Genomic DNA, 21666 nt, shown 5'->3' with positions numbered 1-21666 from the left:
AGGTGTATCCTTCTCATTGACCATCAATGTAAGGTGTATTCTTCTCATTGACCATCAATGTAAGGAGTATTCTTCTCACTGACCATCAATGTAAGGTGTATTCTTCTCACTGACCATCAATGTAAGTGGTATTCTTCTCATTGACCATCAATGTAAGGTGTATTCTTCTCATTGATTATCAATGTAAGGAGTATTCTTCTCACTGACCATCAACGTAAGGTGTATTCTTCTCACTGACCATCAATGTAAGGAGTATTCTTCTCACTGACCATCAATGTAAGGTGTATTCTTCTCACTGATCATCAATGTAAGGTGTATTCTTCTCACTGACCATCAATGTAAGGTGTATTCTTCTCACTGACCATCAATGTAAGTGGTATTCTTCTCATTGACCATCAATGTAAGGTGTATTCTTCTCATTGATTATCAATGTAAGGAACATTCTTCTCACTGACCATCAATGTAAGGTGTATTCTTCTCACTGACCATCAATGTAAGGTGTATTCTTCTCATTGACCATCAACGTAAGGAGTATTCTTCTCATTGACCATCAATGTAAGGTGTATTCTTCTCATTGACCATCAATGTAAGGAGTATTCTTCTCATTGACTATCAATGTAAGGTGTATTCTTCTCATTGACTATCAATGTAAGGTGTATTCTTCTCATTGACCATCAATATAAGGAGTACTCTTCTCATTGACCATCAATATAAGATTTAGGTTTATTCTTTTCCCTGACCATAAATGTAAGGAGTATTCTTCACAATGACCATCAATGTATTGGTTTTAGCATGGGTCCCTAGAGACCTGAACTTTATTTCAAAGGTTCCTCTGGGGTAGACATTTTAGGAAAGGCTGACCTAGGCACATGTAGAAGAATTCAACAATTCAAACCTCTATGTCTATCTCTGTTCTGCTCTACATAGAACCAATCAGCATGACACAATTTAAAAGTGACAGTTCCCAGATTGTGTATTAATTATTTTTTTATTTCAAGCAATATCAAATAGAAAACTGGGGGGTGTTTAGCAGTTTCATCAGCTTCTCAATCTAAATCAATCTCCTGATTTTTCATTAAATCAAACTCTTCTTTAATGACTTACTAGGAAATAACTAAAATAATCTGGGAGTATTTCAAGGGAGTATTCGATATCTAGAATAGTGGTGATAGGGTTTAAATTTATAGCTATTGCCAGGAGCGAAAGGAATACATTTTCAGTCAGTAGAAAAAAAAAAAAGGCAGCTGCCTTCACGCAAACACTAAAACCGACCATAAATCAACCTTTTAATAACACAGATTCTTCCTCACAGCCAACATTGTGACAAACGTCCTGAAAAGAATCCATCATGTGCCTGTTGTATGTGTCTTATCTGAACCATTCTGGAGTCAATTGCATTTTTTATTATTATACTGTAGGTTGTGATGTGGGTTTTCAATTTTGTTCTTCGCCTGCTTTGGAATCTCAATGAGCACCTGTCACCTGCACCGAAAAAAAAGGGAAGGGGCTAAAAAAAAGAAAAGCCCAAGCACGCTATGATAAGGGCAGATAGTTTGGGTCCCTTAGGACACATCCCTGTTGCTCAAGAAGTCTGCAAAGCCTGGATTAGGTATACGCTTAGGATTCCCATTGGGTCTCCTTCTAGAGACATCTCCAGACTTGCCAGCGGCCATTTGATGAATACTATTTGCTTGTTCATGCCAGCTGTCTGTTTTGATGTCACTGCTAGCCTACTTTTGGTGGCAATACCAGAATTATTATGACTTTTGGAGGTATTTCAATTACAAAGCAAAGATGTGCGTCCTTGTGATGGACCCTTGTCCTCAACAGGACTATGACTGCCGTAAATGCTTTCTCTGTCCAGTACCACACGACCCAAGATCTTTTAGCCCACCCAGTCATCAGTCGTAACAAAGTGTAGGGTGAACAACAACATCAAACTGATTTATTATCACACATGTACACAACAGATTTCCAACTTAGGACCATCAACCCCCCATTTTTTTGTCTCTGTCTGCCCTGGCTGTGGGAAGAGGGGGGATTTTCTCCAACAGCTCTCCTTGCTGATGGGACAGTTTGCCCCACCCTGAATTCCAAAGGGGCCCCTTTGGAATTCAGGGTGGGGCAAACTGTCCAATCAGCAAGGAGAGCTGTTGGAGGAAATCCCCCTTCTTCCCACAGCCAGGGCAGACAGAGACAATAAAATAATGGAATACAACCACACCCCAAATGATCTCAGCAAAAGAGTCCAACAGCAAGAGACAACACACAACATATACATATGTACAATGAGCCAGTGTGGCTGTAAAGAGAGTCCTACTAGTACAGATCAGAATGGAGTTCTCGGGCACCCTACCCAAAGTGACTCCTGTCGCAGTCCCTATATTCTAATCTGAAGGGATCTCTGCACTGTGAGCCTCTGCAGATCACTTATAAGGTCACCAACCTAAGGCTGAACTCTGGGCACAAAACATTTAATTGAAATATATTCCTCAGTAGCCAAATTTAACCTCCCTGGCGGTATGATTAGTTCTGGTTTTAGGTGCTGAAAGCGGTACAATTATTTTGCATGGAAATTTGGCGTTTTATATTGTAGTCCTGTAATTCTTAGGAATAACTCTCTTAAATCTGTTCAAACCAGAGTCTAGCAGACATCCCGGGTATGATAAAGTTTATAATATAATAAATAATAATAAAAATTATTCAATAATGTAATCAAATCCTAAAACACTGAAAAATTGACACTTTTTGGTTGCTATGGACAATCTCCAAATTCCAGGCAGAAAAAACTGTATTTATAATATAAAAGTGCATGCAGGGCACTGCACAGACCACTAGGGACAAAGGGGGTGTGTAATTTTTTTACACAGTACTGTAATCTGTAAGATTACAGTACTGTGTGTGTTTTGTGTCTTTTTACTTTTTTGAATTTAGCGCCGATCTCTGCTCCCGTGCGCCGTAACGTCGCAGGGAACGGAGCTCGGCGGCATTCGGCACTGTGTGAATCGAGCGGAGGACAGCTCGATCACACAGCGCGGCGGACATCGCTGGATCCAGGGGACAAGGTCAGTAACTCTCCCTGTGTCCTCCCCTGCATCCAGCGATGCGATCCAGAGTCTGGCTCGGGGTTACCGCTTGCATTAGTAAAATCCCAACCCGAGCCAGACTCGGGATCACCGCTAGGGAGGTTAAATCCACTTTGTGTGCACCAAGTGCCTTCACAAACCCAAATATTACTGGTGTAGCACCCTCCCAGTTAGAATATAGGATGCTGACTCATCTGTAGTGGTTGACTGCTTTAGCCTGCTCAGTGTTTCACAGGCTGCTGATCTGATTATTTCCCCCTGCATTCTAGAGGGTTCTGGAATCACAGTGGCAGGAAAGGCAGAAGGGCAATTTGAATTGTTTTTGGGGACCCAGCCAATCCCTGGGGAGTTGTGCCCAGTAGGTGGCTGGAGAGTCCATAAATAGTCTAAGGCCTAGAGCAGCAGTTAGTTAGTCCTGGGATCCAGTCCTGCAGGTGGAGTCCCCAGCCTTAGCCGTATGCTCAATGAGTTCCCAGGTGTAGTAAAGTGGGGGGGGGGGGGGCTTGAAGGGTTTTATCTGGGATCTTGGTCTGGAGCTTACTGAAGAGTGCCTGGTGGAAATTAGAAGAAAGAGCCCAGCCGTCCTGTGGCATTGTGAGCGTTATTTCTTTCTTACTGAACAGTGCCCGGTGGATATTAGAAGGAGGCAGCCACTGATCATGTGGCATTGTGAGTACCTACCTGAGTCCTACTGACTCTGTGCCTTTTCTCTTTTCTTCAGAAGGTCCCTTGTGTCTGCTCTGATGGTGGACCCTTACAAGAACAAGACGTCTCAGCTACTCTTCCTGCTCTTTGCTCACAGACCTTCTAGAGAAGTTAAATTGTCCTCTTGTTATTTAGTGTTCCCATGCTACCCCTTTCCTCATCCAAGTTCTTCAGCAATAAAACACATAAGAGACTTCCCCTAGACTACTTATTATGGCAGAGAGTCTAAAAAATGCTATGTGTCTGGCTGCCTCTGCACCAGCTCTGGGGAAAGAAGCAATACAAATGTAGTGGCTCCTGCGGGGGTAGAGCTACATCTTTTTAAGGTAGCAGTGACATCATAACTGTGCTGTACATAGTCTGTGCAGAGAGCAGAGCTGTGGGAGGGACTCAGCAGGTCCCACCCACTACAGGCTGCCTGTAGAAAACTACAGGAGAGGGGCGGAGAAAAGACCATTCATCCTGCAGGAGGAGAGAGAGCAGCAGTGAGAGGTCTTTATTAAAGGAAGGGAAAGTCTCACACTGGATTACTGCACAGACCTGGAGGAAATACACAAAGTACACCAAGATGTAAGAATACACATGATGAATGTATTAACACAATATTTACTTATCCTGGGGTTCAGCTTCAAAAAATTGCTGGTTAAAGCACAGAAAAAACAGCATGTTAAATAATATTTTAAATACTTACAGTGCGTTTCCTGTTCCATAAGTTATTATTTATTTGCGACATGCCTCTAAACTTGACACATTTTATTGCTCCAGGAGAGTCAGTGATCTAGCCCCTACTTACACTTCACTGCCCTCTTCTAGGAGTGTCTAATTACTGTCTGTGCTGACCCAGCTCCTCTGTACCTCCCTTCACTTGACTACACAACCTTTTATATAAAGCAGCTGGGGGGAGGAGCAAAGGGGAATTCTATAGTGTCACTTGGGTGACATCTCTGAGTCTTCTGGGGTTGACAACACCACATTCAAGATGGCAGGCAGTACCCAGGAGCAGTCTCAGGGCTTTTGGATGTCTACACAAGAGAGGAGCTTTTACAGGTACATAACATGGTCAAAATACATTAATGTGACTGTAAATCCTCACATATACCCAGTGAAGTAACTGGCCTCAGGTGATACACAGGGATGAAACAAATCATCCTACATACCCTGTTTCCCTGAAAATAAGACCTAGCGCGATTGTCGATGATGGCTGCAATATAAGCCCTACCCCCAAATAAGCCCTACCCTGTTTCCCCCGAAAATAAGCCCTACCCTGAAAAGAAGACCTACAAGGACTTTAACTAGGGCTTATTTGGGGGTAGGGCTTATATTGCAGCCATCACCGACAATCACGCTAGGTCTTATTTTCGGGGGAAACAGGGTAAGTTGTAGCTGTTTATCTGCTCTTCTCTACATCCCTTCACAGTCCAGAATTTATAAAGCTTGTCTGAGCTGTCAGAAAACAGGGGGCGGGAGCAGAACTGAGAGCTGATCAGATGGAAGGGACACACCCCCTTCACACAGAACACAGGAACAGAGCTGAGACTGTCAACCACAGGCTGCGTGCTGGAGCTCCCTCCCCTCTCACTTTTTTATCTTGGGGTGTCAGGAAACATTGTAAGAAGTGACTCATAGTGAAGGAATGAGGCAATAGACAGAAATGAAACTTAGTGCTCTGGAATGAGACAAGTACACACTCTAGAAGGATATGCTTTGTTCATATTTCATGTCTGAGGTTTACAATCACTTTAGATGAACATATAATCTTATGGGAAGATTTTTGTTGAAATGAATAGTTTAGCAACAGAATATCTTTAACAATGCCAAAGTCACCACACTTGTTGAGCAAATTGGCTTTTATTAACCCAACACAGCTTGACTTTGGAGCCTGTGCGATCCCCAGGGAGGGCGTGGGCTAGGTTTACATTCGTGCGGTGCAAGAGTGCACACAAAAATCGCGCATGTTCCAAAATGCATAAAACAAAGAGGCATAGGGCAGCATATTGAAATTCCTAGGCTGCAGTAAATGTGAGGCACAAAAATGCACAAAAATGCGGGCGCCCCGTCATACCTGCATAGTTGTGAATGTAATCCTAGGACTAATTCACACTATTGTGTTGAGCTGTGTTTTAGCCCACTTGTAAAATGCAGAACGCATAGACACATAGTGTTTCCTTTGAGTCCTATTTACAGCACGCTGCCGGACATTGCAGTGCACGAAGTGTACATTTTGTACACATCAAATAAAGCTCATTCAAAAACAAAAAAGGGGAGCAGTGAGATGAATCGTGCACCACACTGCCCTCTAGTGGAGCCAGTAATGCAGAGAGGCCGGAGCAAGGAATTACTCCTCCCGCTCTGTGCTGCAGTGTGAATTGGCCCTAAGCCATTCATCTTGAAATGTGAAATGTGACTAGCATAAGGCTGTCTCCCAGGGGCCACACATCATTGTCTTAATATAAAAAATTTTGCTAAATATTGTGGACAATTTCTCAGTCTCCTATTCATGTCTACATTGATTGGTGGGCTTTGAAGCCCATATTTGGCTCCCCTCTTTGTCCACTCTTTGTGCATTATTCTGCCCCTGTCCCTGGAACCGTCTGGCTTTTCCTGCTCTTCTTTTACTAGCAGATTAGGCTGGCCTGACCTATCTGTGCATAGATCCTGACGGTGGTGTAGTAGAACCTGTTTCCAGTGGGATGGTACCCTCTGAACCAGTTTCCAGATACTTATACGTGAGACTTATCTCTTTGCAAGGCAGTGAGGTCCTTCCTCTTTATTTGCTATCTGTAGAATCTTGACTGTATCCTGAAGAAGCCTAAAGGTGAAACGTGTAGATACACAAGGGCTCACTGCACATTATGTATTAGTTACATAATTTAAAAAAAAAAAAAAATGTATTGTTCTATTCATGTTGTGTATTTTTCAATAAATAGTGTTTAATTTTTTACCTTTTCATTGTTTCCTATGCCTTTAAAGTCCAACCTAGGTTTACTGTTATAATAACACACCTGTCTTTTCTTGTTTATTCGTTGAAATGTGAAAACTCCCCAGCCAAACCTGTGTTCTGCTGATGCCATAGGCTCCTGCTGCTGTCAGTCAAACTCCTGGGAGTAGGGAAGTGAGGGTGTGGCTTATCAATTACAGTGTGTGTCTGTGGATTCACACAGCCCAGCTTGCAACCCAATGGAAGCGCAGACACATCGGTGCCTTTGTAGATTACTACAGGAGGCATCCAAGGAGGGAGGAGCTGACTGCACTGACGGGAACTGCCAGAAAAGGAGGAAAGCAATCTTTCTGTTCAATGTAAAAAATTGCCTTTAGTATCACTTTAACCACTTTAGGTTCGCCCTATAGCAGTTTTACTTTTATATGAAGTGACTTCAAGCCAGGCCTTCTCTTCCAACATCAGTGCCTGACCTCCCAAATGCACTTCTGGAAGAATGGTCAAACATTCCCATAGACACACTCCTAAACCTTGTGGACAGCCTTGCCAATGCACCCTACGTTATGGCTCCTGTTTTACCAGTGAGTCATATCAAGCTGTTCCCCTTAGATGTAAAGTGCAGTCGTGGTGGCAAGTCAACAATCCGTTCCCTCTGCCCGACTCGCTCCTTAACAGGTGCATATCATTGAATGGAAGTCATATGTAACAGAAGAAAATCTAGTATTCTCCATTTAAAATTACTTTTATTCTCATTAATATATATTGATCCACCCACATGAGAGGCACTTAAGCCATGCCAGCTGGTATCAGCATACAGACACCCGCCGTATATCTAGGAATGGCTGCAGGATGACGTCAGATGCCAGGCTCCTATGCCATAGGCGTTACGTCCTGGTCTGGACTTTGTCAGAGGGGGCTGGACTTTGCAGAGGTGATCAAATACCAGTGTAATTAGTACAGTGACAGTGCATATTTCTAGCACTGATCACTTTATTAGTGTCACTGGTCCCCAAAAAGTGTCAGTTAGTGTCGAAAAGTTTGCCACAATAATACATAAATAAATAAATAAAAACAAATTAAAATATCCTATAGCTTGTAGACTATATACATTTTGTAGAGGTGATCAAATACCAGTGTAATTAGTACAGTGACAGTGCCTATTTTTTAGCACTGATCACTGTGTTAGTGTCACTGGTCCCCCAAAAGGTCAGAAGTGTCAGTTAATGTCCAAAAATTTGCCACAATAATACATAAATAAATAAATAAAAATATTCCATGACTTGTAGATGATATAACTGAGTCCAAACCAAACAATATATGCTTATTGGGATTTTTTTTTACCAAAAATATGTGGCAGAATACATATTGGCCTAAACTGAAGAAAAAAAAATGTTTTTTTTCCTTTTTTATTGGATATGTATTATAACAGAAGGTAAAATAAATATTGTTTTTAATTTTTAAAAAAAAAATTAATTTTTTTTATTTGTCTGTCTTTTTTGTTAATAAAAATAAAAATCACAGAGGCGATCAAATACCACCAAAATAAGGCTCTATTTGGGGGGGGGCATACATTTTATTTGGGTGCGTTGCACGACCAAACAAGTGTCGGTTAAAGTAACGCAGTGCCATATCACAAAAAAATGGCCTGGTCATGAAGGGGGTAAATCTTCAGGAGCATCTAATTTGTATATAGCTCACAGTCAGGGATAAAGCAAAGTGATGTGATGTTTTCAGGGAGGTACGTCCAACAATTTGCTGCCCCCCCTCCAACCAGCCACAATCCACTTTCATTACAAACAGGGCTTTCTTTAATACATGGCAAAAGGGGCAGCTGCCCTGGGCCCAATTATTGTTGTGGGTCCCAAAGCAGCTGCCCCTTGAGTTTGCGCAGCCCTCAAATAGTTGATAAGAGGATTCAGGAAGGCCCAAGAACATGTTTTCCCAGGGTCCAATGAATATTAAGGATGGCCCTGATTACACAGAGAAGCACAGAGACCCAGTGATGATGTCACTGGGTAGAAAATAAAATATGTAATGACTAGACGTGCGCACAATGGAAAATTTTGTTTTGTTTCTGTTCATAGTCATTCGTAAAATACATAATTTGGTTCTGTTATATTCGTTATGTTACGTTAATAGGTTTTCGAATAATTCGTTATTTCTGTAGAATGTCGATATTCGTAATACTGCATCTCGAATCATGTTGAATTCATTCGTTATATGCGTTATAATTTTGTTCGTATTCATTGAAATTCGATATTTATGTATATATATATATATATATATATATATATATATATATATATATATATATATATATTCGTGATAATGAATTGAAGTGAGAAGGGTGTTGCATTGTACAACGACTTACCAAACTAAGTCGTTGTACAATACAACACCCTTCTCGTACTCAGTTCTCAGGAATGCACTTTGCCAGTAATCCAACCTCCGGCACAAAATTAATCAGCTGATTAGACTGTAAGATTTACTTTGGGTTCACCTTTTGTTTCATTAGATCTTTAACGAATTACCTAATCATGTCGAATTAATTCGTTATATTCGCTATCATTTCTTTCGTATTAGTTGAAATTCATTATTTTTTTATTCGGACATTTGGATGCATCCGAATGTCTGAAAGATGCAAAATTCAGCCGAATTTCGATCCGTTACGAAACAAATTGAACAAGCCTAGTAATGACTATAGAATAGCTTTATTTAAAAATGTCACTGGCAAGTTGTTAAGTGGGGGGGGTGAACCAGGTGACGGCAAAGTACCAGCGACATTTATGAGAGAGTTATCTCTCTGGTTCTATTTGCGGTTTTCACGGTACTGCGCATGCGCAGACCGAGATCATGTCCAATGACATGGCGCCAATCAGTGACGCCTTTTGGATAGGAGCTATTTTGTTTCGTTTTGGTTCGTAGTCATTTGTAAAATACATAATTTGGTTCTGTTATATTCGTTATGTTACGTTAATAGGTTTTCGAATAATTCGTTATTTCTGTAGAGTGTCGATATTCGTTATACTGAATCTTGGATCATGCTGAATTAATTTGTTATATGCGCTATAATTTCGTCTGTATTAATTGAAATTTAATATTTATGTATGTATATATATATATATATATATATATATATATATATATATATATATAGATTCGTGATAATGATTCGTAGTTTGGTAAGTCGTTGTACAATGCAACACCCTTCTCTCACTCAGTTCTCAGATATGCACTTTGCCAGTAATCCAACCTCCAGCACAAAATTAATCAGCTGATTGGCCTGTAAGATTTACTTTGGGTTCACCTTTTGTTTCATTAGATCTTTAACGAATTACCGAATCATGTCGAATTCATTCGTTATATTCGCTATCATTTCTTTCGTATTAGTTGAAATTCATTATTTTTTTTATTCGGACATTTGGATGCATCCGAATGTCTGAAAGATGCAAAATTCAGCCGAATTTTGATTCGTTACGAAACAAATTGAACAAGCCTAGTAATGACAATAGAATAGCTTTATTTAAAAATGTCACTGGCAAGTTGTTAAGTGGGGGGGGGGGGGGTGAACCAGGTGACGGCAAAGTACCAGCAGCAAGGGGACCCCCAGATCTTGCCCCCCCTGTTTGAAATGGTAATGGGTACCCAGGTCCCCAAACACTTTTTATGACAATAACTTGCATATTAACCCTTAAAATTAGCAATTTAGATTTTTCATGTCCGTGTCCCATAGACTTTAACAGTGTTTGCGTGTTCAAACACATTTTTTGCCTGTTTGCATGTTCTGCTGTGAACCGAACTGGGGGGGGGGGGGGGGGGGGGGTGTTTGGCTCATCCCTATTGATTATATACTGTTTATTTTTTGTAGAGCTATCTACATTTATTATCGTCTGAAGCATACTCCTGAAGAAGCGTCATACCGCGAAACATGTTGAGGTTGAACTGACATAGGATGAGATCCATGGTCCTTTTGGTTGGATGGATGCACGTCCAACTGTCCAGTTCCTCTTCAGAGATCTAATACTGTGTATTGTATAGCCTCATTTCATTGGACCTTTTAAATGATGTTGTTGTCTTAAATAAATTCATACTTTTTTAAACAAATGTTAATGTGAGTCTTTGCCGTACCACGAGAGTCCATAGTTGCCTCAAACCTTCTACCCCCAATTCCAAAGTACCAGCAGATGCCACTTCAATTTTAAAGCGGAAGTAAAGCCCAATAGGTTTTACTTCCTCTTTTACTCCTCGCAAGGCCTGCAAGTTAAAAGCATAATGGGCTAGCATGCATCACATACCAGCCCATTATATGACACTTACCTTTAAACGAAGCCCGCTGTGTCCCCTGTGCAGGCCGCGTCCATCTTCGCCCCTCATCCTACCGGGGCCAAGGACTCCGGCTCTGTGACTGGCCGAAGCCACCTGACGTTACTCCTGCACATGCACGCGGGAGCCATCAGTCACAGCGCACGCTGGGGGAAGAAGCGGCAGAAAGGTCCGATTCTTGACGACATCAGCGCACTACAAGTGAAATATCTTCTAAACGGCACACAAGATATCTCCACTACCTATAGGTAAGCCTTATTCTAGGCCAGGGGTCTCAAACTGGGGGCGCAAAACTACAACTCCCATCATGCCTCTGCCTGTTGGAGTCATGCCAGGTTGAGACCCCTGTTCTAGGCTTTCCTATAGGTAAATGTCCCACAAAAGGGTTTACCACCACTTTTTAAGGAACATGCAAGTGGTTTAAATGGTGATCGTTGATTATGTAGCTGAGCATTCCAGGCACACAAGCCGGAGTGTGAAAGACTCAATAAGCCATATGACAGATGGATTAAAAAATGCTGCATGTTGTCAGGGATGTAAGTATGGGGGATCGTTTGATCCCAGTGGAATCCCTGAATGTATGAAATGTCACCATCAGCCGACCTTTCCCGCGAAGGCATTAAATATTCTGGGAGTCGGAGCGATAACTTCGCATCAATCAGAGGAACAGCCTGTACTTTTGTTGGGAAACATTTTCCTTTACAGCAGATTACATTATCTGCTTTGCTTGCCTTTTATATTTTGTGCACACATAGCAGATGGTAATTCCTTTAAGAAACGTTTTCCGGGAGACGAGCAATATAAGCTTATTGTGTCTTCACTGCAAACAGCTTCTTATCATGTAAAAAGAGTCCATGGAAAGGCTGCTGGTGACTATTTTTGAACTTTTTGAATTCAAAATTGCAAATAGGTTTTCTGTAACAAAAAAAAAAAGAGCAGTTTACTCATAAGGAGAAGTCTTATGTATGTGAATAACCAATCTTTTCATGTACGATACTCCAATGTTTCATATTCCCGAGGTGCTTGCTATACCTTGTAGCTGTATTAAAAAAATATCCTGTTCTCTTTGTATTGCTTCTTTTGTATGAAATTACTAATGACCACACTAGGCATGGAAGCACATCCATCTTAGCGTGGTCAGTTGTCTGGCTGTGCTAGAAGAACAGCCTGCCTGTCCTACAATGTCTAAGCCCCTGTACACACGGTCGGAGATTTTGACAACCAAATCCGTCGGATTTTGTCCGTCGGATTTTGCCCGTCGGATTTTGCCCGTCGATCTTGTCTGAAACTGTTGCATACACACGGTCGGACTAAGTTGTCGAAAAATCCAATCATTCAGAACGTGATGACGTAATTTCGTTACGATGGGACTAAGTTCAGGCTAGTAGCCAATAGCTTTGATGTAGGAATTTGATCTGAGCATGTGTGGCACTTTGTCCGATCAAAATTCTCTACACATGATCGGAGTATGTCCGATCGAACCAGTTGGTCGGAAAATATTTCCAACAAGTTGGAAAATTGGGTCCGACGGACATTCAGACGGAATCAGTCCGATGCATACCACACACAGTCGGATTATCCGACAACACGGTCCGTTAGGACACATTCCGACGGATTCTCTGACCGTGTGTACAAGGGCTTAGGCTTGTGCTGACACACCTCACTGCACAGCCATTCACTGGCCAGTTTTTTGGCTGTGCTGGGAGAACAGCCAACCTGTCCTACAATGGCCAAGAATTGTGATGACACCCCCCCCCCCCCCCAGTTTTCTAGAACATTCTGCCTGCCCTACAATGGCCAAGACTTTTGATGACACACCCTGCGGAAAAGCCAATTACTGGCCAGTTTTCTAGCTGTGCTGGTAGGACAGCTTGCCTGTCGTTCAAAGGCCAGAAATTGTGCCACATAGTCATTCTCTAGCCAGTTTTCTGGCTGTGCTGGGAGAACAGCCTGCCTGTTCTACAATGGTCTCAGCTTGTGCTGGCACTTCCCCCTGCACAGCGATTCACTGTAACTGGGAAGTCCAGTGTGCTGCTGTGCCCCCTCAGCGAGCAGCCTTCTACCGGGGGCACCCAAGCAGAGTCACAGCTCCTTGTATCCATTCAGACACGGACCCCCAACCTGGCCCTGCCCCCTCTCTCCCCTGATTGGCTGACTGATTTTGATTGACAGCCATGTGAGCCAATGGTGCCGCTGCTGAGTCTCAGCCCATCAGCAGGAGTGTCTGGGACAGCTAAGACACTTGTGGACATTGCTGTAGAGAGATGGGGCTCAGGTAGGTAATTAAGGGGTGCCGGGGAGGCTGCTACACACAGAAGGTTGTTATCTTAATGCATCAAATGCACTGAGATAAAAAAAACATTCTGCCTTTACAACTTTAAAATTAGTAATTAAAATGATTCTCTAATTCAACTGAGACAACAGAAGTTACTGTGATGACAGGCTGTTGGCAGAAAAATCTGACCATGTGTACGTTCCATCGAGCAATTGTTCAGATTTTCCGTGGACAAATATTGGATCGCATGTCTTCAAATTTTCCGCAAACAAATTTGTGTTGTCAGATTTTCCGAGCGTGTGTACACAAGTCCGTCGGAAAAGAGTCCGAAGTACAAACATGCATGCTCGGAAGCAAGGATGAGCCAGAAGCGGTCGTCTTGTAAACTAGCGTTCATAATGGAGAATTAACATTTGTGACACGGCAAATTCTGAAATCTCCAAATGCAGCGCACAATTCTCTTCTTCTTTAATGGGATAATAATGAAGCTGCTTTGCTGGTGATACTGATGGAGTTATTGCAAACAAATTTTCAAAGGCTTTTTTTTCTAGTGATATCAAGAATAATATTAATATGTTTTTTTTTCTAGTGAAATCAAGAATAATATTATTATTATTTATTTATTTATTTTATTTTTTTGGGCAAGTTACCACAACACCATTATCCCGTAGTTTTTAAAGCGGAGGTCCACTCTAAAGTGGACCTTCCGCTCATTGGAATCCTTCCCCCCTCCGGCGCCACAATTGGCACCTTTCAGGGGGGAGGGGGGTGCAAGTACCTGTACAGTACAGGTATCTGCACCCACTTCCGGCATAGCTATCTGCGGAAAGGGGCGTAGATTCTGCAGAATCGACGCCCCTTTCCAAAAGTCCCCCGCTGCCTGCTGGGAAACACACGGATCCCAGAGGCAGCGGGACCATCCTTATTGCGCAGCGCGATTCGCGCATGCGCAGTAGGGAACCGGGAAATGAAGCCGAAAGGCTCCACTTCCTGATTCCCATACCCAAGATGGCGGCGGCAGCACCCGAGAGACGATCGAGAGATCGGCTTCGGGTGCCGACATCGCGGGAGAGCGCTGGGCGGGTAAGTGTCATTATTTTAAAAGTCAGCAGCTGCAGTATTTGTAGCTGCTGGCTTTTAAAAAAAAAAAAAACGGCGGAACTCCCGCTTTAAGATCAAAGATACAAATGTTGGTGTCCCTTGTTAATTTTACATTGTATTTTTTTTTTATGTAACTGCCTACTCCCAAACTGTCATTTGAAGTAAAAAACCTTAAGCATTAAAAAAGAAAACAAATAAAATTAGACATGATATCTGCCAATAGAACTTAACCAAAAAGTGCATTCTATGTATCCAAAAATATAGAAAATATACCAAATCAAATCATTATTCAACCAAAAAAATAATGTCAAAGCAATAACTCCAAGGCCAATAATAAATAACACGTTATCTCCTCCGATTCCACAACATGTCTGGTTGATGAACGGCCATTCAGAAATGAACTGAAAAGCACAAAAAGAAAAGCACAAATCAACACTCACCAAACTTCTATCAACACTAAATTAGCAGAAGGACCCCAAAGGGTGGGGCTAAAGAGCTGAAAAACCATGTAGTTTGTTACTACATTAGTAATTGTTGACCAACATTTCTGTGACCGTGTGTATGAAAGACAAGTTTCAACCATCTTATGCCGTGTGCATACGGTCGGATTTTCCGACAGAAAATGTTCGATGGGAGCTTTTTGTCGGAAATTCTGACCATGTGTAGGCTCCATCGGACATTTTCCTTCCAAATTTACTAAATTTGAGATCTGGATCTCAAATTTTCCGACAACAAAATCCGTTGTCGGAAATTCCGATCGCGTGTATACAATTCCGACGCACAAAGTTCTACGCATGCTCGGAATCAAGCAGAAGAGCCGCACTGGCTATTGAACTTCAATTTTCTCGGCTTGTGGTACGTCACGGCGTTCTTGACGTTCAGAATTTCTGACCACACTGTGTGACCGTGTTTATGCAAGACAAATTTGGGCCAACATCCGTCGGAAAAAATCCCATGGATTTGGTTGTCGGAATGTCCGATGCTGTGTACGTGGCATAAGCCTTCGGACAAAATTCCACGGTTTTGTTGGCGGAAAGTCCGATCGTGTGTACGAGGCAAAACACGTATGTTGTTATTATGTTGTGATGTTCTAAATTTTGTGATATATACGCATATGGATTCCTAGACATAATTTTTCCTCATTATGACTATTATTTTTGCTTGTTCTTATAACCCCCGATGAAGGAGGGTCTGTGTTGCCCCCGAAAAATTGCCTGTTTTCTCATGGCTTTTTTTTTGCCAACAATTAAAAAATGATCTTGGACTCTTATCTGTATCATTCTGCGTTTCTAGTTTTTTTTTTGGGGGGGGGGGGGGTTGGGGGGGGACACGTAAGTCTGTGCTGTGTGGCAGGGCTGTGTAACTAACAGGACTGGATAGGCAGAAATGCAGATCCTCTGGTAGGTAGCTCCCATATTTTAGCTGTTCTCCTAGAGTTCTGCTTTATTGACCGGAAGAACCAATGAAATACCAGACTAAAAACATTTACTACTTATCTGCCATTATTACAGATAAGCCTGAACTTCTCACCCTCATCTCAGAGAGTCAACCCAACAGCCCCATGAAGAAAACTTATTTAAAATTAATTTTTATGCTAGTGCAAACTGTATTTACCAAATTGCCACCGGTAGGCACATTACAACCCAGAGCTGCAGAGAAATAAAATTCCTTTTTGGATTTTGTTTTATGACGCCGCGCAGCAACCGGTAAACTCCGACTACCTCTGAGAAGAAGGGGAGCCCATCTGGCTACTTAGAGAGCCATTTCCCATCCATGTATCAAACGACAGACAATAAGAATTGCGCTACCATAAAAATTTGATTGATGCCGGCGCTCGCTGCGCACCAAAAAAAAAATGAGAGGTAATTCGGAAGCCGCTTCCTCCTTTAATAAAAATATAATCGGAGCCCTCTGTTATCATTTTCGGGTTGTTATCGGGGCCTCACTTAGCAGATTAAAAGAATCAGCATAGAAATTTATGGCGGCTCTCGGCTGCAGGTGAAAAGTGCATGCTAATAGAAGCTGTTGGGTACGGAGAAGGCGAAGGCTCCCACGGTCCTGGAAGTCGCTTTGACTAAATAGAAGAGGGAGATTTATTAGCCGTTAGCAAACAGTGGATGTGACTAGAACACTTTCTAACAGCTGCTGTCATGCATCATTTTTATGGCGCTACAATTTCTGCATTTGACAGCCACAAGTAAATATTTTGGTTGGCATCTGTAGAATGGATTTGCTAATGGGCACCATCTATAAATGACGCTTCGCCTTTTTTTTTTTTTTTTTTTTTGTGTGTGTGTGCTACACTTTTCTAAAGCTAAAGCTACTTTTATTTGCCCTCAGTGGTGGCTGGTGCTGACATTTTTTTTTTTTTGGGGGGGGGGGGCACATACAGTCTGAAAAATTCTGAAAAGAAAACCCCATCAATTACAGCCTCACTGTGCCATCAGACGGAGCCACTGTGCCCATCAATGGCCGCCACTGTACCATCAATTGCTGCCACTGTGCCATCAATTGCCACCACTGTGCCCATCAAATGTAGCCACTGTGCCCATCAAACACAGCCACTGTGCCCATCAAACACAGCCACTGTGCCCATCAAACACAGCCACTGTGCCATACTAAATGCTCCCACTGTGCCATCAAATGCTGCCACTGTGCCATCAAATGCTGCCACTGTGCCCCATCAAATGTAGCCACTGTGCCCATCAAACACAGCCACTGTGCCCATCAAACACAGCCACTGTGCCATATTCAAAGCTCCCACTGTTCCATCAAATGCTGCCACTGTGCCATCAATGCTCCCACTGTTGCATCAAATGCTGCCACTGCGCCATCAAATGCTGCCACTGTGGCCCATCAAATACAGCCACTGTGGCCCATCAAATACAGCCACTGTGCCCATCTTATGGAGCCACTGTGCCCATCTTATGCAGCCACTGTGCCCCATCAAATGCAGAAACTGTGCCCATCAAATGCAGCGACTGTGCCCATCAAATGAATGAATGAATGAATGAAATACTTGTATAGCGCACAATGCGAACTGAATCGCCTCTAGACGCTGTGGTGAGCTTTGATCATCAGCTAAAAGAGGAAGGTCTTGAGTTTTTTCCTAAAAGCCAGGTGGTTTTCTTCCAGGCGGATGTTGATTGGTAGAGCATTCCATAGCCGAGGCCCTTGGACAGCGAATCTCCGATCACCCTTGGATTTATACCGGGCTTTGGGCACGAGGAGGAGGTTTTTGTTGGCTGATCGAAGACAGCAGTTTGGTGTGTAATGATTTATTTTCTCCATTAGGTATTGCGGAGCTTCTCTATGCACGCATTTGTGGGTGAGGCAAAGGGTCTTGAACGTGATCCGATTTTTTACGGTTAGCCAATGTAAGCTCCTCAGCGAAGGAGAAATGGATTCCCAGGGTTTTTTCCTGTTATCAGCCTTGCCGCCGTGTTTTGGATCAGTTGTAATCGCGCAAGTTGATATTGTGGTAATCCTATGTAAAGCGAGTTTGCGCAGTCCAGTCGTGAATTAATGATTGTTCCAACTACCACTGCTTTGTCATTCTTTGGGATAAAAGGGATGAGTCTGCGAAGCATGCCATCAATTGCCATATATATATGTTTTCTGGAGGTCAAGTGGTTAAGAAGAAAGGTTATTTATTTGCAAAATTATATATTAAGAACAAAGAAAAATGCGTGTTTTTTTTTTTCAAAATATGCAGTATTTTTCCGTTTACTTATCAAAAAATAAAAAACCCAGTGGTGATTAAATACCAGCAAAATAAAGTTCTATTTATGTGAAAAAAATGATAAGAATTTCACATGAGTACAGTGTTGCATGACTTTCATTTGTCATTCAAAGTGTGACAGCACTGAAAGCTGAAAATTGGCCTGGGCAGGAAGGGGGTGAAAGTCCCCGATATTGAAGTGGTTAAAATAAAAAAATAAATAAAAAAAATGGGATCTACAAGTGTTCTCATTCTTGATGCTGTCCATGGTGCTGAAAGCCAGGAATACTGTAACTGTACAATATAATTTATGATGTGTTTATTGTATTGTATCTTTTACCACTTCTTATAGCGCAGACTTGTTTTTCTTACCAGAGGATATATTTTTTTGTGCGCAATAAGATGAAAAAAAGAGAAAAGTTTTGTACTTTATGCAAGCCTACGCTCCAAACCAATAAAGGACGTGTAGCGCCGGTACTCCTAACGAGTATGCGCTATGTATTTAAATGTAGTTTTTGCTCAAAACTATAATAAGTTTTGAGGTTAATTGTGCTAAATTGTACTTTGGCATCAGTTTGGCTGGGCTGTATAGAAGTTCTGCCTGGTCATAGGTGGGGTAGTACACCTGTGGGAGGCTTTAGAACGCAGTCTGGTTGGACGCATTGTGTACCAATCTTCATCTCGGAGCCAATCAGCGGGCGCGTTTGTCTGTGTAATCTGGGAGAGGGTACTTAAGGTGCCAAAGTCACGTGGTTCTGGGTTCCGGTCCAGAAGTTGTTGCTGACTCCGTGGTCTTGGTCCTCCTGACCAGCTCCCAGGGGCCCTCGTGGCCTGGGGTGCGGATCCATCCATTTCCAAACCTCAGAACTGGCTAGTTTGCTAATATTTGTTTACATTTCCTTTGCACCTGATCTGGTGCCTAAACTGAGCTTCACCCCATGTATTACCATTCACTTTTAGGCCCCTTTCACACATGTGGACAGTATGTCCGTATTTCATCCATCCCTTTGCGGATGAAATACGGACATACATGCATTCCTATGGGATAGCCGGTGTCTGCGGATGAACATCCGCAGACACCCACTATTGTCCGCCACTGCAATTGTCCGATTCTGCAGACAGAGGAAAATCCTATTTTTCTATCCGTCTGCAGAGCGGATCGGATGAACACGGACAGACGGTCCGTGCTCATCCGATCCCCCATAGAGGAGAGCGGAGAGCTGACAGGGCGGTCCCGGCACAGTGTGCAGAGACCGCCCTGTCCGCCGCCAGCTCAGTGGGGACAACGGAGCGATCCCCGTTGAGCAAGCGGATCATCACGAGGCGGATCATTATTGATCCGTCCCTGTGTGAAAGGGGCCTAAAAGGTAAATAGCTTCCACTTTTCTGGCAAATCAACCCCATGGTGCCTTTAGAGGAATCTATAAATATCATATACCCGAAACACACTTTAAAGGATCCTTTGTAGCTTCCATAGGCACCATTTATCTCAATTAAATAATTTAAGAGTGTGGAGGGCTCATTGTGAATGATTATGGCTTTGTGGCTTCTCTTGTGATTTCTAAACGAGTTGGGTACGCTGCATGTGACACCCATAGATGTGCACCCCAAAGCTCAAACACACATGCGTGTGTGTGTGCACAATACATGAGAAGTGGATGGTGTCAGTAGGGCAGAGATTGGTGTCGGTAGAGCAGTGGACGGTGTCAGTAGAGCAGTGGACGGTGTCAGTAGAGCAGTGGATGGAGTCAGTAGAGCAGAGATTGGTGTCAGTAGAACAGTGGATGGTGTCAGTAGAGCAGAGATTGGTGTCAGTAGAGCAAAGGACGGTGTCAGTAAAGCAGTGGACCATGTCAGTAGAGCAGTGGACCGTGTCAGTAGAGCAGTGGATGGAGTCAGTAGAGCAGTGGATGGTGTCAGTAGAGCAGTGGATGGTGTCAGTAGAGCAGTGGATGGTGTCAGTAGAGCAAAGGATGGTGTCAGTAGAGCAAAGGATGGTGTCAGTAGAGCAGTGGATGGAGTCAGTAGGGCAGTGGATGGTGTCAGTAGAGCAGTGTATGGTGTCAGTAGAGCAGCGGATGGTGTCAGTAGAGCAGAGGACGGTGTCAGTAGAGCAGAGGACGGTGTCAGTAGAGCAGAGGATGGTGTCAGTAGAGCAGTGGATGGTGTCAGTAGAGTAGCAGATGGTGTCAGTAGAGCAGAGGACGTTGTCAGTAGAGCAGTGGATGGTGTCAGTAGAGCAGTGGATGGTGTCAGTAGAGCAGTGGGTGGTGTCAGTAGAGCAAAGGATGGTGTCAGTAGAGCAAAGGATGGTGTCAGTAGAGCAGTGGATGGAGTCAGTAGGGCAGTGGATGGTGTCAGTAGAGCAGTGTATGGTGTCAGTAGAGCAGAGGACGGTGTCAGTAGAGCAGAGGACGGTGTCAGTAGAGCAGAGGATGGTGTCAGTAGAGTAGCAGATGGTGTCAGTAGAGTAGCAGATGGTGTCAGTAGAGCAGAGGACGGTGTCAGTAGAGCAGAGGATGGTGTCAGTAGAGCAGTGGATGGTGTCAGTAGAGCAGTGAACGGTGTCAGTAGAGCAGTGGATGGAGTCAGTAGAGCAGTGGATGGAGTCAGTAGAGCAGTGGATGGTGTCAGTAGAGCAGTGGATGGTGTCAGTAGAGCAGTGGATGGTGTCAGTAGAGCAAAGGATGGTGTCAGTAGAGCAAAGGATGGTGTCAGTAGAGCAGTGGATGGAGTCAGTAGGGCAGTGGATGGTGTCAGTAGAGCAGTGTATGGTGTCAGTAGAGCAGCGGATGGTGTCAGTAGAGCAGAGGACGGTGTCAGTAGAGCAGAGGACGGTGTCAGTAGAGCAGAGGATGGTGTCAGTAGAGCAGTGGATGGTGTCAGTAGAGTAGCAGATGGTGTCAGTAGAGTAGCAGATGGTGTCAGTAGAGCAGAGGACGTTGTTAGTAGAGCAGTGGATGGTGTCAGTAGAGTAGCAGATGGTGTCAGTAGAGCAGAGGACGGTGTCAGTAGAGCAGGGGACAGTGTAAGTAGAGCAGTGAATGGTGTCAGTAGAGCAGTGAATGGTGTCAGTAGAGCAGTGGATGGTGTCAGTAGAGCAGTGGATGGTGTCAGTAGAGCAATCACCAGTAATGGTGGTAGAGCTGTACTTTTGAATTAAAGAAATGGCTATAACAGTGCACCTTTGAGCGGCAGCTGTGTTTTATGAGTCACTACACAGGCATTATTTCGTTTTTATTTATTTATGCAACACCCTCCTAGTTAGGTTGCTAGGATGTAGGGAAATGTGGTTCTTATAGGCTCCTCTGTAATCAGTGGAGCAGTTATTGATTGCAGCTATTGATTGCTTTTGGCTGTTCTGGATCCCAAAGACTGCAGGTTTGATTGCTCTCCCCTGTATTGCAGAGACTTCTGAAACAGAGGATCAAGCAAGACAAATCTCAGCCTGTAAGTTTGTGTGTGCTTCTGCCAATCCCTGGGAAGCTGTGCCCAGAAGATGGCTGGAAAGGTATAT

At 43.2% G+C, this 21666-nt stretch overlaps 1 protein-coding gene across 4 annotated transcripts in view; it reads right to left on the bottom strand.

Annotated features, from left to right (window-relative positions):
• The window catches only part of NEGR1 (neuronal growth regulator 1), an 846141-nt gene that overhangs the window by 306548 nt on the left and 517927 nt on the right, over nt 1–21666 (bottom strand). The gene's annotated exons all lie outside the window — the stretch shown is intronic.

Source organism: Lithobates pipiens, unplaced genomic scaffold, assembly GCF_037356315.1.
Source record: "Lithobates pipiens isolate NorthernLeopardFrog02 unplaced genomic scaffold, aLitPip1_a1.2 Scaffold_23, whole genome shotgun sequence".
Classification (NCBI taxonomy): domain Eukaryota; kingdom Metazoa; phylum Chordata; class Amphibia; order Anura; family Ranidae; genus Lithobates; species Lithobates pipiens.
The sequence above is the reverse complement of the archived record's forward strand: the minus strand, read 5'-3'. Positions and strand labels throughout refer to the sequence as shown.